This window comes from Drosophila subpulchrella, unplaced genomic scaffold (assembly GCF_014743375.2).
Source record: "Drosophila subpulchrella strain 33 F10 #4 breed RU33 unplaced genomic scaffold, RU_Dsub_v1.1 Primary Assembly Seq109, whole genome shotgun sequence".
Classification (NCBI taxonomy): Eukaryota; Metazoa; Arthropoda; class Insecta; order Diptera; family Drosophilidae; genus Drosophila; species Drosophila subpulchrella.
The window spans coordinates 22,501-40,000 of NW_023665451.1; the positions used below are offsets into that span (position 1 = coordinate 22,501).

The window sequence follows — 17,500 nt, forward strand, 5'->3', positions numbered from 1 at the left end:
ATAAGACTCTTTGGTAATATATAATATAAAACCGAGCGCATATATGATATGTACGTTAGAAAAAATAATATATATATATATTATTTTCTTTTAATATAGGGACACCTCTTTTAATTTATCCCCGCAGGGAATTATCACATAACTCAGTATGTGATAATGGCAGACCAATATACATATATATCAAGATTATCAATACAAAATATATATCATTATTAGCCTGCCTCAATTGTAATTATTTATTTGGATTAACGATAAAGTTCGGAAACAATTTGTTATTCTATGTATAATAGAAACCTTGGCCTTTGTTTCAACATTATTATCTTTGGGCTTAAAATATTAACCGTGGAGCCAAGTCTCATATTCATAAATGAATAAAGAAACAAATTTGACGGATTAATATCTTCTCTACCGACAGACAGTATTTTGTCACGTCAATAGTAGATGGCCGGCCCATTGACCATCCTATAGTAGTTTTTGGACCCAATATCTTTAATTCGGGTATTTTCAATTGTCTTTGCCAATCAACCGTTTGGTACTCTCTCATATAATAAGAGAATACACATATAATTCCATTATATGGATATATCTTCATTATTTTATTTGCTACATCACCCTATAATAGTTTTTGAACCCGTCAACTTCAATTCGGGTATTTTCAATTGTCTTTGCCAACCATTTATATGGTATTCTCTATTATAATAAGAGAATACTAGTGTATATCCATTATATGGATATATCATCTTCATATTATTTGCTACACCACCCTATAGTAGTTTTTGAACCCATCATCTGCAATTCGGGTATTTTCAATTGTCTTTGCCAACCAACTATACGGTATTCTCTCTTATAATAAGAGAATACAAGTATATTTTCATTATATGGATATAATGCCATTTATTTTTCAATATCCAGATAATTCATTTAGTTTTGTATGTACAAAACAAGTTTTCTTTATAGTATTGACAAAATCATATGTTTACGCATAACATAAGTTTTGACCAATACGAGGAGGGGCCCGCCAACGACCACCTCCCTATAGTAGTTTTTTACCCCACGCACTACTGCGTGCCTGTTTACAGTACTAGTGCCAGCTATCACTAGGTTTATATATCATGTTTCAGTGATATATGGGTAAATTCTACCATTTATTCTTATGTATATGGCATTTCTATGCCATATTTATACAATCCATTCATATCTTAATGTATATTTATTATATTATACATTATTATGCCTTATAGGTATTATACCTATAAGCCATATCCATACGATTCATTCACTAGTGCCGCCCCTCACTAGGTTTATAATTGTTATATCATTGATATACAATTTATTTCTATATATATGGCATTTATATGCCATATCCATACAATGCATTCACATTTCAATGTATATTTACTTGTTATACATTATTATGCCTTATAGGTATTATACCTATAAGCCATATCCATACGATTCACTTATATAAATATATGTATATTTTTCTATACATAATTTTTTTTTATTTTTGTATGGATTTCTATGCATATCCATAGTTTATATGGATATGCTTGGCGTTCTATATAGTATTGACAAATTCATATGCATAACATAAGTTTTGACCAATACGAGGAGGGGCCCGCCAACGACCACCTCCCTATAGTAGTTTTTTACCCCACGCACTATTGCGTGCCTGTTTACAGTACTAGTGCCAGCTATCACTAGGTTTATATATCGTGTTTCAGTGATATATGGGTAAATTCTACCATTTATTCTTATGTATATGGCATTTCTATGCCATATTTATACAATCCATTCATATCTTAATGTATATTTATTATATTATACATTATTATGCCTTATAGGTATTATACCTATAAGCCATATCCATACGATTCATTCACTAGTGCCGCCCCTCACTAGGTTTATAATTGTTATATCATTGATATACAATTTATTTCTATATATATGGCATTTATATGCCATATCCATACAATGCATTCACATTTCAATGTATATTTACTTGTTATACATTATTATGCCTTATAGGTATTATACCTATAAGCCATATCCATACGATTCACTTATATAAATATATGTATATTTTTTCTATACATAATTTTTTTTTACTTTTGTATGGATTTCTATGCATATCCATAGTTTATATGGATATGCTTGGCGTTCTATATAGTATTGACAAATTCATATGCATAACATAAGTTTTGACCAATACGAGGAGGGGCCCGCCAACGACCACCTCCCTATAGTAGTTTTTTACCCCACGCACTATTGCGTGCCTGTTTACAGTACTAGTGCCAGCTATCACTAGGTTTATATATCGTGTTTCAGTGATATATGGGTAAATTCTACCATTTATTCTTATGTATATGGCATTTCTATGCCATATTTATACAATCCATTCATATCTTAATGTATATTTATTATATTATACATTATTATGCCTTATAGGTATTATACCTATAAGCCATATCCATACGATTCATTCACTAGTGCCGCCCCTCACTAGGTTTATAATTGTTATATCATTGATATACAATTTATTTCTATATATATGGCATTTATATGCCATATCCATACAATGCATTCACATTTCAATGTATATTTACTTGTTATACATTATTATGCCTTATAGGTATTATACCTATAAGCCATATCCATACGATTCACTTATATAAATATATGTATATTTTTCTATACATAATTTTTTTTTACTTTTGTATGGTTTTCTATGCATATCCATAGTTTATATGGATATGCTTGGCGTTCTATATAGTATTGACAAATTCATATGCATAACATAAGTTTTGACCAATACGAGGAGGGGCCCGCCAACGACCACCTCCCTATAGTAGTTTTTTACCCCACGCACTATTGCGTGCCTGTTTACAGTACTAGTGCCAGCTATCACTAGGTTTATATATCGTGTTTCAGTGATATATGGGTAAATTCTACCATTTATTCTTATGTATATGGCATTTCTATGCCATATTTATACAATCCATTCATATCTTAATGTATATTTATTATATTATACATTATTATGCCTTATAGGTATTATACCTATAAGCCATATCCATACGATTCATTCACTAGTGCCGCCCCTCACTAGGTTTATAATTGTTATATCATTGATATACAATTTATTTCTATATATATGGCATTTATATGCCATATCCATACAATGCATTCACATTTCAATGTATATTTACTTGTTATACATTATTATGCCTTATAGGTATTATACCTATAAGCCATATCCATACGATTCACTTATATAAATATATGTATATTTTTCTATACATAATTTTTTTTTACTTTTGTATGGTTTTCTATGCATATCCATAGTTTATATGGATATGCTTGGCGTTCTATATAGTATTGACAAATTCATATGCATAACATAAGTTTTGACCAATACGAGGAGGGGCCCGCCAACGACCACCTCCCTATAGTAGTTTTTTACCCCACGCACTATTGCGTGCCTGTTTACAGTACTAGTGCCAGCTATCACTAGGTTTATATATCGTGTTTCAGTGATATATGGGTAAATTCTACCATTTATTCTTATGTATATGGCATTTCTATGCCATATTTATACAATCCATTCATATCTTAATGTATATTTATTATATTATACATTATTATGCCTTATAGGTATTATACCTATAAGCCATATCCATACGATTCATTCACTAGTGCCGCCCCTCACTAGGTTTATAATTGTTATATCATTGATATACAATTTATTTCTATATATATGGCATTTATATGCCATATCCATACAATGCATTCACATTTCAATGTATATTTACTTGTTATACATTATTATGCCTTATAGGTATTATACCTATAAGCCATATCCATACGATTCACTTATATAAATATATGTATATTTTTCTATACATAATTTTTTTTTACTTTTGTATGGCTTTTCTATGCATATCCATAGTTTATATGGATATGCTTGGCGTTCTATATAGTATTGACAAATTCATATGCATAACATAAGTTTTGACCAATACGAGGAGGGGCCCGCCAACGACCACCTCCCTATAGTAGTTTTTTACCCCACGCACTATTGCGTGCCTGTTTACAGTACTAGTGCCAGCTATCACTAGGTTTATATATCGTGTTTCAGTGATATATGGGTAAATTCTACCATTTATTCTTATGTATATGGCATTTCTATGCCATATTTATACAATCCATTCATATCTTAATGTATATTTATTATATTATACATTATTATGCCTTATAGGTATTATACCTATAAGCCATATCCATACGATTCATTCACTAGTGCCGCCCCTCACTAGGTTTATAATTGTTATATCATTGATATACAATTTATTTCTATATATATGGCATTTATATGCCATATCCATACAATGCATTCACATTTCAATGTATATTTACTTGTTATACATTATTATGCCTTATAGGTATTATACCTATAAGCCATATCCATACGATTCACTTATATAAATATATGTATATTTTTCTATACATAATTTTTTTTTACTTTTGTATGGTTTTCTATGCATATCCATAGTTTATATGGATATGCTTGGCGTTCTATATAGTATTGACAAATTCATATGCATAACATAAGTTTTGACCAATACGAGGAGGGGCCCGCCAACGACCACCTCCCTATAGTAGTTTTTTACCCCACGCACTATTGCGTGCCTGTTTACAGTACTAGTGCCAGCTATCACTAGGTTTATATATCGTGTTTCAGTGATATATGGGTAAATTCTACCATTTATTCTTATGTATATGGCATTTCTATGCCATATTTATACAATCCATTCATATCTTAATGTATATTTATTATATTATACATTATTATGCCTTATAGGTATTATACCTATAAGCCATATCCATACGATTCATTCACTAGTGCCGCCCCTCACTAGGTTTATAATTGTTATATCATTGATATACAATTTATTTCTATATATATGGCATTTATATGCCATATCCATACAATGCATTCACATTTCAATGTATATTTACTTGTTATACATTATTATGCCTTATAGGTATTATACCTATAAGCCATATCCATACGATTCACTTATATAAATATATGTATATTTTTCTATACATAATTTTTTTTTACTTTTGTATGGATTTCTATGCATATCCATAGTTTATATGGATATGCTTGGCGTTCTATATAGTATTGACAAATTCATATGCATAACATAAGTTTTGACCAATACGAGGAGGGGCCCGCCAACGACCACCTCCCTATAGTAGTTTTTTACCCCACGCACTATTGCGTGCCTGTTTACAGTACTAGTGCCAGCTATCACTAGGTTTATATATCGTGTTTCAGTGATATATGGGTAAATTCTACCATTTATTCTTATGTATATGGCATTTCTATGCCATATTTATACAATCCATTCATATCTTAATGTATATTTATTATATTATACATTATTATGCCTTATAGGTATTATACCTATAAGCCATATCCATACGATTCATTCACTAGTGCCGCCCCTCACTAGGTTTATAATTGTTATATCATTGATATACAATTTATTTCTATATATATGGCATTTATATGCCATATCCATACAATGCATTCACATTTCAATGTATATTTACTTGTTATACATTATTATGCCTTATAGGTATTATACCTATAAGCCATATCCATACGATTCACTTATATAAATATATGTATATTTTTCTATACATAATTTTTTTTTACTTTTGTATGGATTTCTATGCATATCCATAGTTTATATGGATATGCTTGGCGTTCTATATAGTATTGACAAATTCATATGCATAACATAAGTTTTGACCAATACGAGGAGGGGCCCGCCAACGACCACCTCCCTATAGTAGTTTTTTACCCCACGCACTATTGCGTGCATGTTTACAGTACTAGTGCCAGCTATCATTAGGTTTATATATCGTGTTTCAGTGATATATGGGTAAATTCTACCATTTATTCTTATGTATGTATATGGCATTTCTATGCCATATTTATATAATTCATTCATATCTTAATTTATATTTATTATATTATACATTATTATGCCTTATAGGTATTATACCTATAAGCCATATCCATACGATTCATATACTAGTGCAGCCCCTCACTAGGTTTATATATCTCATTTTAATTATATATTGGTAAATTCTATTATTTATTCTTGTGTATATGGCACTTATATGCCGCCATATCTATAAAAATGCATTTATATTTCAATGTATATTTTCTATATTATACATTATTATGCCTTAAAAAGTTATTATACCTACCATAAGGCGATATCCATACGATTCATTTATATAAAAGATATATGTATAATTTTCTATACATAATTTTTTTTTATGAATATATGGGTTTCCTAAGCATATCCATATAATACATTTAGTTTTATATGGATTAGATTGGTCTTCTTTATTGTATTGCCAAACTCATATTGATAAAATAAGTTTTGAACAATAAGAGGATCAGCCGCCAACCAACCAACCACTGCTACCATTGGAGGAACATATACTTACTTTTTATATGTCCTCTTACTTGAATGGTCCTCTCTTTACTTGAAAATTTCATTACCATAGGAATCTATTTATACATGGAATATGATTTCCACTACTTTTTCGCGTCACTAATAATTAATATGACGATACAGACTTGCTACCATAACATAAGTCTTGAACAATAATAGGAGCAGCCGCCAACCAACCACCAACCAACCAACCACTGCTACCATTGATAGTAATTTTATATGTCCTCTTTAGTTGAATTTCAATACCATAGGAATATTTATACATGGAATATGTTTTGCCACTACTTTTTCGCGTCACTAATAATATGACGATACAGTCTTGCTACCATAACATAAGTTTTGAACAATAAGAGGAGCAGACACACCAACCAACCAACCGCGCTGCTACCATTATATATACTTATATTTATATAAGTCCTCTTTACTTGAATGGCCTCTTTACTTGAATTTCAATACCATAGGAATATTTATTTATACATGGAATATGTTTTGCCACTACTTTTTCGCGTCACTAATAATATGACGATATAGACTTGCTACCATAACATAAGTTTTGAACAATAAGAGGAGCAGACACCAACCAACCAACCGCTGCTACCATTGAATGAACCATATATACAAACTTTTATATATGTCCTCTTTACTTGAATTTTAATACCATAGGAATATTTATACATGGAATATGTTTGCCACTTTATCATCGCGTCACTAATAAGATGACGATACATTTTGTTTGTTCAATATTTACTTATATATTGATGTTTCCAATTTAGGTCTTTTATATTTCTTCTTCCCTACCTTACACACCACAAACAAAGTGGCGTGCGATGCTGCAAGCAAGCATAATGATTATGCCCGCTTGCAACATCTTTATTATCGAATCATCAAGCAAAGGATAAGCTTCAGTGGATCGCAGTATGGCAGCTGCTCAACCACTTACAACACCTTGCCTGTTACAAAAGTCGTTTACAATTGATTCTAGGCTTTGTCATTGTATTAAATAATGCTTTTATATGTAACTAGCGCGGCATCAGGTGATCAAAGATCCTCCCAATTTACTATGTTACAAATTACATTGGCATCACATCCATTGTCGTTTATAAAGTAAATTATAAACTTTAAATGGTTTAGAAGCCATACAATGCAAATTGCCCCTTATTTATCATTGCAGTCCAGCACGGATACGACCTTAGAGGCGTTCAGGCATAATCCAACGGACGTAGCGTCATACCACTGTTCGCTCGAACAAGTATTGTGCCATTGGTCCGTACCTGCGGTTCCTCTCGTACTACGCAGGAATGCTGTCGCAACAACGTTTTGTCATTAGTAGGGTAAAACTAACCTGTCTCACGACGGTCTAAACCCAGCTCACGTTCCCTTGCATGGGTGAACAATCCAACGCTTGGTGAATTTTGCTTCACAATGATAGGAAGAGCCGACATCGAAGGATCAAAAAGCGACGTCGCTATGAACGCTTGGCCGCCACAAGCCAGTTATCCCTATGGTAACTTTTCTGACACCTCTTGTTAAAAACTCTTTAAACCAAAAGGATCGATAGGCCGAGCTTTTGCTGTCCCTGTGTGTACTGAACACCGAGATCAAGTCAGCATTTGCCCTTTTGCTCTATGTGTGGTTTCTGTCCGCACTGAGCTGGCCTTGGGACACCTCCGTTATTATTTGAGAGATGTACCGCCCCAGTCAAACTCCCTACCTGGCAATGTCCTTGAATTGGATCATACCTGAGTAATTGGAGTTATACCAAATTTTCAAATCAAAAATACATAAATGCACCGTTTTATTAAAGAATTTGTTTGCGATTATATAACAAACTCGTGATACTTTGATCAAGAAGCTTGCATCAAAACCCAATACCATAAGATATAATAAATATATCCGTATAATGGCTAGGAAATGATACACGTTCCATTTAATCAAGTAAGTAAGGAAACAATAAGAGTAGTGGTATTTCATTGGCGATACCAAACCGAAGTCTAATATCTCCCACTTATTCTACACCTCTTATGTCTCCTTACACTGCCAGATTAGAGTCAAGCTCAAAAGGGTCTTCTTTCCCCGCTAATTATTCCAAGCCCGTTCCCTTGGCTGTGGTTTCGCTAGATAGTAGATAGGGACAGGTGTGTCTCGGATCCCTCCGAACTTGTTTTACGTGGCGTGTTCCACAATGAAGGGATTACAACCACGGCATTCTAATATACCCACAAGTGAGTATATAATGCACGGGTCTAGGTTAAGCGCCAGACCAACGCCCCGGACTAGAAGCTATAGCTATGTACATAGCATCCACCCCAGTAGCAATTCGAGTACTTACTTGTCGGGCAAGCACTCCCCCTTGCGTAGGGGCGAGATCTATCTAAAATCTCTACTGTTCTGTGGGTCACAGCACCCGAGTTGTATAACGCAACATCCACGTCGAGCCCGAGGACTCTACCCGCGATATAGGTGTCAACCACAGCCACCACGATACTCCCACAAGGGGGCCAACCTCAATGAGCAGCCTTGGAGCTGCTCAACCCGTGGTACCGAAATTACAGGCTCGGTGAGCCTCACCCCTTCAGCTCCGACAAGCTCGGATGGGGCAACCATTGCCATATTAGTCGCCTCCTACGACAAGCTATGGCAGGCTGTGGCAGTATTCTTCGCCGCTACCACACGGCAAAAGAGGTGTGGGACTAACGTCCCGGCGCCTGTGGTTCCTCCCTCGTCGCATCCATCCTTCGCCTCGAGAAGGCAGCATCGGCAAAAACTCCTAGGAGACGCATCCGTTCTGGGGTCTCGACTACTCCCGCGACGATCCATCTTCCCTGGTCTCGAACGACTCCAAGGGCATCCAGGTCCCGCAAATCGTTGTACAGGCGGCATTCACACAGTATGTGGCGCCAGTCCTCTCTTGCCACGCCACATGAGCATGCGGTCGTGGTGCTGAGGGTCCTGCCTTGCAGAAATGCGTTCATCGACCCGTGTCCTGTCAGCAAGAATCCGGCTTTGAGGGTAAAGACAAAGTCTTTCCTCTTGTAGACGAACGCTGCCTCTGGGAAAAACTCGCGAGTCACGGAGCCGTGTTCCGCGCGATCCCATCTGAGTTGCCACTCATTTAGCAGACGTTCGTCTAGCAGCGCCATCTTAGCTTTCCAGTCCAACACGGACAGGTCCTGTCCGTGGAGCCAGTCGCTCTCATCCAGGGGGACATCCTTCCTCAGCTTGAACTTCACGGCGATCCTGTGAGCATCCAGATCCATTGGAGGAGCACCAGCAAGCACCTGCAGTGCCACCGTGGACACTGTGCGGCATACCGGTAGGCATCCTAAAAGGATGGACCTCTGGCACGAGGTGAGGAGTTTAAGGGACTTGCCCCTACTCGCCGCCTTGTACCAGACCGAGGCACCAAAGAGTGCACAGGGGACCATGAGTCCGCTGTAAATCGTCCTCTTAGCACGGGAGCTGAGCCCCCAATCGACTCGAAGCACCCGCGCTAGTCCTCCGGCAACTCCAGCCAGCCGATCTCTGAGAGCAGAGATATGCGGGAGAAAACTCAACCGCTCGCCGACTAAGATGCCAAGGTACCGGCATTTGGTGACGTAAGGCAGGCTTGCTCCAGCAAACCGTACCGTCGGTCTCCTCGTGCGTGAAAGCTGTCCTTTCAGCAACATTATTGCCGTCTTGCTGGTTGACACACTCACTCCAACCTCAGCTCCCCAGGCTCCCACGATGTCCATCAACTGCTCGCCCTTCCGCTCCAGATCGGCACGGGAATTCCCGTCGACGAAAAGCAGAAGATCATCTGCAAACGCGCTCAGAGCACAATGTGGCTCCAAGCGCTGAAGCAGCACATCCATCAGTAAATTCCAAATAAATGGACCACTGACGGACCCTTGCGGGCAGCCCCGTGTAACCGCAACTGTGGCTGCTTCATACCTGCTGATGATGCTTGCGCTACGGCCGGAAAAATAGCTTTTCCACAAGTCGATTTCTCGACAGCCTACGTCGACAAGCCGATCCAGCACCGCACTCCACTCCACGTTGTCGAAGGCTCCCTTGAAATCGACAAAGATTCCAAGGACCCTCCTCTCGCGACTGTTGGCGACGGTGTTTTTGGCGTGCATCCACGCATCCTCCACGCAGCGTCCAGGCCTGAATCCGAATTGCCATCTGCAGCCATCCGGTAGCACATCCTTCAGCCGATTCACCATGATTCCCTCAAGCGCCTTTCCGAACACTGGCAAAAGGCATATGCCGCGATAAGAGGCAGGATCGCTCCTGTCCTTATCTGGCCCCTTTACCAGCGGTATCACTCTCGGGTGCTTCCACTCGGCCGGAAAGTATCCTTCCGAGATGCACCGAGAGTACAGCTTCGTCAGGTGCTGAGGGATGGCACGCCATACCTCCTTGACAATACCGCCCGTGATGCCATCCATACCCGGCGATCGCCGGCTTCTCAGCCTCGCGACGCTGGTTGCCACCTCGAAGGCTTCGAGGATCGGTGGGGCACCAGGGGGTATGTCTTCTCGTGTCGTCGACTCCGCAACAGGGAAAAAGTTGCGGAGGAGCACACTTGCGCAGTCGTGCCAAGTTACGGAAAGCGCGCCGTTCGACCGGAGACATCCGAGATCGGCTGTCTTCTTCCGGCCTCGGCATATTCGGTATACGTGCCCCCATGGATCATCCTTGTGCCGTCCCACGAAGTCCCGCCAGTTTTGCTCCTTTGTCGTCAAGATAAGCTTCTTGTACTGGCCTGAGGCAAATCTCAGTCCAGCGGCAAGTTGCTCAGCATCGTCGGTGCCACTCCGGCGAGCTGCCTGCAGCCTACGCCTCAGTCTCCGGACCTCTTGGCGCTTGGTACTCAGCTCAGGATTCCACCATATTACGTTTCCCCTCGCTGCAGGTATCCTGCGCCCTATCACCCTGTCGCACACATCGTGTACGATGGAGCGAAGGGCAGACACATGGTCGTCCAACGGCGATTCCTCCAGTTCCTCGAGACTCTGTGCTGCACTCCTTAACTCTACACTGAATCTTCGCCAACTTGCATTGGAGAGCTTCCATTGCGGTACCGGAGCTAGGCTCTCAACGGTACTGCTCGGATCTGGAGTAACCTCAACAGTGATAATGTTGTGGTCACTCAGCTCCCAGAAGTCAACTCTCCAATCGTAGGTTGCCCATACTCGCGCCGCTTCGTTGGCGAAGGTCACGTCGATATCACTTCTAGAGCGGTGATTATCGAACGTGAACACCTGGCTGGCCGTATTCAGTACACTGGCACCGCTTGCGATTATCCACTCGTTCATGAGCTGTCCCCGTTCGCGGTTCAGGCGGTCTCCAGAGTTGTCTGGGGATTTGCTGAACCACATAGGGGAGACTGCGTTAGCATCAAGTCCGAGGATTGTCGGTGTTCTGCTAGCTAATAGCAGAACCGTATCCAGGTAGTCAGTGTAGGGCTCCAGAGCAGCTAGATGCTGGCAGTATACGGAGGCCAGAAAGATTGTGCCATATCTTCCTGTGACACTCACGCACACTCCGTAGTCCGTCGTCAAAGCCTCGATGGGCATGCAGATGGCAGATGGGTCGTCCACGATGATGGCAGCTTTCTTCCTCCTATCGGCGAATATCCTCATTCCTCCAGGCAGTCCAGTGAGTCGCTTGCCAGCGTCCACGTAGGGCTCCTGGACTAGTGCGAACAGGTGGCCAGCATCTCTCATCTGCTTGGCAAGCTCGATGACAGCGCAACGGCCTCGACCACAATTCGCTTGGATGAAGCTAAACATTATCAATGTCTAGCTTGCACCCTGGCTAGCAGCGCGCCGTATATCGGGCAGCCACCCGAAAGCATATAATGCCCCGAGGGCATACCCTTGTGACGGCAGTTGCGGCAGTCCACCGCATTTCTGCACTTCGCCGCGACGTGGTCGTTCTGTCCGCACTGGCGGCAGACCTGTTTTTCTCTTGGGTATCTGCACTCGCTGACCTTGTGGTCAAATCCGAGGCATCGGTGGCAGGCGTAGGTGCGCACCTGAGAGCGGCAGCGGTAGGAGAACCACTTAATATATACTCTCCCGCCCTCGAGAACGGCCAGCGCCTGGTCGTCTACCTCCAGCGTCACATTGATTGTGGCACCGTCAGCAGCTGACCAGGGCTTGGTCGCCAGGACAACCGCCTTCTGGAACTCCTTGAGGCTCATCTCTTCGAAGTTCTTCTCCCTGAGCTCCATCATAAACTCGTCCGGTCCCACGGAGGTGTCCACATCCTGGACCGTAACACGCGGCTTCGCAGCGGTGTTCCTCGACACCTTCAGGCCCACCTCGGCGAACTTTGCGGAGGCGACGACCTTCGTCATCTCCGCCTGCGAAGGCGTGCGAATGATCGCGCCGCCCCGCTTCAGCTCACGCACCTCGTGTACTCGTACGCCCAGAGCGGGCGCTACCTCCTTGCGGATCTTCTCAGCGATTTGCCTGCCTGACAGGGCCGGGTCGTCGCACGCAACGACAGCCGACCATGTCTCCCGAATCTTCCGCGGTGCGGGTACGGGGGCAAGGGGGGCAACAGGGGCAGCAGGTGAGGCGACTAGGTGCGCGCCTCTAGCAGCGGTGGCTGCATATGAGGCGGCCGAGGCGACCGGTGTCTGCCTCTTCAAGCGATCCTCCAGCACTCCGATGCGGATCAGCAGGGCTCCGACGACCTCCTCGTAGCGGTTTGCCAACAACTGCGTCTTAATGCTCACGGTAGGGCTCGCTACGTGGGACATCCTCAGGATATCCGCACGGATGTCGCCCATCTCGGCAGCAACGGCTCCGTTTCCCCTCCATTCCCTGTCCGAGAAGGATTTCTCTATGCTGGCTGGCACGACGAAGGTCCCTCCATCAGCAGCGGCTGCGACTGCGGCAGCGTCGGCGGGGGCAGCGGCGGGGGTAGCGGCGGGGGCAGCGGCTGCGGCAGCGGCAGCGGCTGCGACTGCGGCAGCGTCAGCGGCGGGGGCAGCGGCGGGGGCAGCGGCAAAGGCGTCGGCAGGGGCAGCGGCGGTTGCATCCAGCGCCAACACTTTGCACCTCGAGGCCTCCCTCAGCGGCGCTTTGTTGCGCTTGCCTCTGGCGCGCCCTCTGCCCGAGCTGCTTCCACGGCTGCTCGCACTTTCGCTCCCGGACTCGTCGACCACCATTTTTGGTGGCGCCATCTGCCGGTTATCGGCCTTACTAAGTAAGCTCTTTGATATTCGAGACTTACCCCTTCCTATCAGCTGGTTCTCAAAAGCTCGGTCAGCTGATCAGCTGATCCAAGTTCAGCGGAGACACAAACCGCACAGCTGTGGGCGACAAAATGTGCCTAAATTAGGCAAACGCCTCTCTCGAGAGAGCGCCTCTCTCGCGACACACGTGTCTTAATGGAAAATTTCCAAAAAGAAAAACGCGAATATCGCCCGATTTCCGCAGAATTTCAAACGGAAAACACACGCACTGTGTTCGCAAGCACGAAACACGAATTTTCGCACTATTTTCAACAATGTACCTGTTGTTTTACTGCCTAAATGCACTTTACTCGCGGAGCGTACGGAAAAACACGTCTGTTCTCGCGAGCAACCAAACACCGACTGTGTAGATAGGGACAGTAGGAATCTCGTTAATCCATTCATGCGCGTCACTAATTAGATGACGAGGCATTTGGCTACCTTAAGAGAGTCATAGTTACTCCCGCCGTTGACCCGCGCTTACTTGAATTTCTTCACTTTGACATTCAGAGCACTGGGCAGAAATCACATTGTGTCAACACCCGCTAGGGCCATCACAATGCTTTGTTTTAATTAGACAGTCGGATTCCCCAAGTCCGTGCCAGTTCTGAATTGATTGTTAATTGATAATCGTTATAATTAATAAGAACTAATTGGTTTAACCCAATTAGTATTCTTAAAAATTTTAGCAAGAAAGTTCCACAATTGGCTACGTAACTAAACTATCCGGGGAACAAGTGACCAACATAAATGCCAGACACTCTATTTACCCAGAACGAGCACATAAACCATGTTATTGTTTCCCAATCAAGCCCGACTATCTCAATCTTCAGAGCCAATCCTTATCCCGAAGTTACGGATCTAATTTGCCGACTTCCCTTACCTACATTATTCTATCGACTAGAGACTCTTCACCTTGGAGACCAGCTGCGGATATTGGTACGGCCTGTTGAGAAGTTTGCGTGTCCCCACCATAAATTTTCAAGGTCCGAGGAGAAAATATCGACACAACAGTATATGTCATGCTCTTCTAGCCCATCTACCATATCTCTCTGCGAAAGACTTCCATGGTAGTACGGCTATAAAACAGAAAAGAAAACTCTTCCGATATCTCTCGACGGCTTCTTTATGGTCGTTCCTGTTGCCAGGATGAGCACGAGGCCCATATTTAATAACAAACGGATACTCAACAGGTTACGGAATTGGAACCGTATTCCCTTTCGTTCAAAATTATTCAAGTATATTAATTAGCTTGATTTATATAATATAATTATATTTGTATGGCATTTGTGTTTTACTTGAAAATTTTCGGCTTTCGCCTTGAACTTAGGACCGACTAACTCGTGATCAACCACTGTTCACACGAAACCCTTCTCCACTTCAGTCCTCCAAGGTCTCATTCGATTATTTGCTACTACCACCAAGATCTGTACCAATGGCAGCTCCATGCAGGCTTACGCCAAACACTTCTACGCATACCATTGTACCTTCCTACTCACTAAAGTTTCAAAATTTATATCACAAGTAATATAAATCATCTACTTTAGCGGTAATGTATAGGTATACAACTTAAGCGCCATCCATTTTAAGGGCTAGTTGCTTCGGCAGGTGAGTTGTTACACACTCCTTAGCGGATTTCGACTTCCATGATCACCGTCCTGCTGTTTTAAGCAACCAACGCCTTTCATGGTATCTGCATGAGTTGTTAATTTGGGCACCGTAACATTACGTTTGGTTCATCCCACAGCGCCAGTTCTGCTTACCAAAAGTGGCCCACTGGGCACATTATATCATAACCTTGAACTTCATATCAAGAAAGTTAAGGTTCTTACCCATTTAAAGTTTGAGAATAGGTTAAGATCGTTTCGACCCTAAGGCCTCTAATCATTCGCTTTACCAGATAAGATTATTTTATATAACATTAAAATGCACCAGCTATCCTGAGGGAAACTTCGGAAGGAACCAGCTACTAGATGGTTCGATTGGTCTTTCGCCCCTATACTCAATTCTGACAATCGATTTGCACGTCAGAACTGTTTCGGTCTTCCATCAGGGTTTCCCCTGACTTCAACCTGATCAAGTATAGTTCACCATCTTTCGGGTCACAGCATATATGCTCAAGGTACGTTCCAGTTAGAGGCATAAATAATATAAATATCATTATACATAACTATATAGAACGCCCCGGGATTGTGTTAATTAGCTATAAATAGTTAAAAAACTAATCCCATTATTAGTCAAGTTAATTACGCTATTAGGTTTATATCCCAATAACTTGCACATATGTTAGACTCCTTGGTCCGTGTTTCAAGACGGGTCCCGAAGGTATCCTGAATCTTTCGCATTGTTAATCATACAAGTGCATATAATAAACACAAAAATCAATGATAATTATGCCATTATATAATTCCGAAAAATTAACGCACTGTATTCATATAAATCTATCAGCACTTTATCAAATTAATAACATTTATTCTGTGTTAAAATGCAAGCAAATTAATTTGAATAAACTATAAGTTATATTTTATGATAAATTTTGTATGCTAATAGATTACAATGTCCTTATATGGAAAAAATGCACACTATTATCATAATATTGTTTAAATATTACAATTTTAATGATGAATTTTCCATAACGGATATTCAGGTTCATCGGGCTTAACCTCTAAGCAGTTTCACGTACTGTTTAACTCTCTATTCAGAGTTCTTTTCAACTTTCCCTCACGGTACTTGTTTACTATCGGTCTCATGGTTATATTTAGTTTTAGATGGAGTTTACCACCCACTTAGTGCTGCACTATCAAGCAACACGACTCTTTGGAAACATCATCTAGTAATCATTAACGTTATACGGGCCTGGCACCCTCTATGGGTAAATGGCCTCATTTAAGAAGGACTTAAATCGTTAATTTCTCATACTAGAATATTGACGCTCCATACACTGCATCTCACATTTGCCATATAGACAAAGTGACTTAGTGCTGAACTGATTTCTTTTCGCTCGCCGCTACTAAGAAAATCCTGGTTAGTTTCTTTTCCTCCCCTAATTAATATGCTTAAATTCAGGGGGTAGTCCCATATGAGTTGAGGTTGTGTATAACTTTTTTTGCAATTAATTCTTTATATATAATGATAAAACATTTTATTAAATTCGTTATATATTTTATATATTTGTATGGCATTTGTTTGGTCTAACGAATCAACGAAGAATAATAATATTGTCAACGGCTTTCTATTTACTAATCTTTAATAAGAGACAATTCTAGATAAATTTTTTATGCTAGACATTTCTCAGTATTATTTGATTGAAAAAGAAAATATTTCTCTTCGTTTTTCACATTCAAATTATTTACTAATGTGAGATAATGTTTTTCATATATTTGTTAATATTATGAATAATATAATAATTAAATTATTATTATCCAATAATATACCATATGCTTATAAAATTTCATTATAAAATTTATATAAACAACTTAATTAGCATAGTCTTACAACCCTCAACCATATGTAGTCCAAGCAGCACTATAAAATTAATTAAAGTACATAACAGCATGGACTGCGATATGCGTTCAAAATGTCGATGTTCATGTGTCCTGCAGTTCACACGATGACGCACAGTTTGCTGCGTTCTTCATCGACCCATGAGCCGAGTGATCCACCGCTTAGAGTTTTATATATTGGTTTGGTAATTTTGTCATATATGTTTTTATTGAAAGAAATT

General features: G+C 40.8%; 1 non-coding gene and 1 pseudogene across 1 annotated transcript; both read right to left on the reverse strand.

The window, feature by feature from the left end:
• Nucleotides 1–7,418: 7,418 nt before the first annotated feature.
• LOC119558544 lies at nt 7,419–16,869 on the reverse strand (annotated as a pseudogene).
• A 401-nt stretch (nt 16,870–17,270) lies between these two features.
• LOC119558547 lies at nt 17,271–17,449 on the reverse strand. Its single transcript, XR_005220251.1, has one exon. It is a non-coding gene; the product is annotated as a 5.8S ribosomal RNA (ribosomal RNA).
• Between the last annotated feature and the right edge of the window lie 51 nt (nt 17,450–17,500).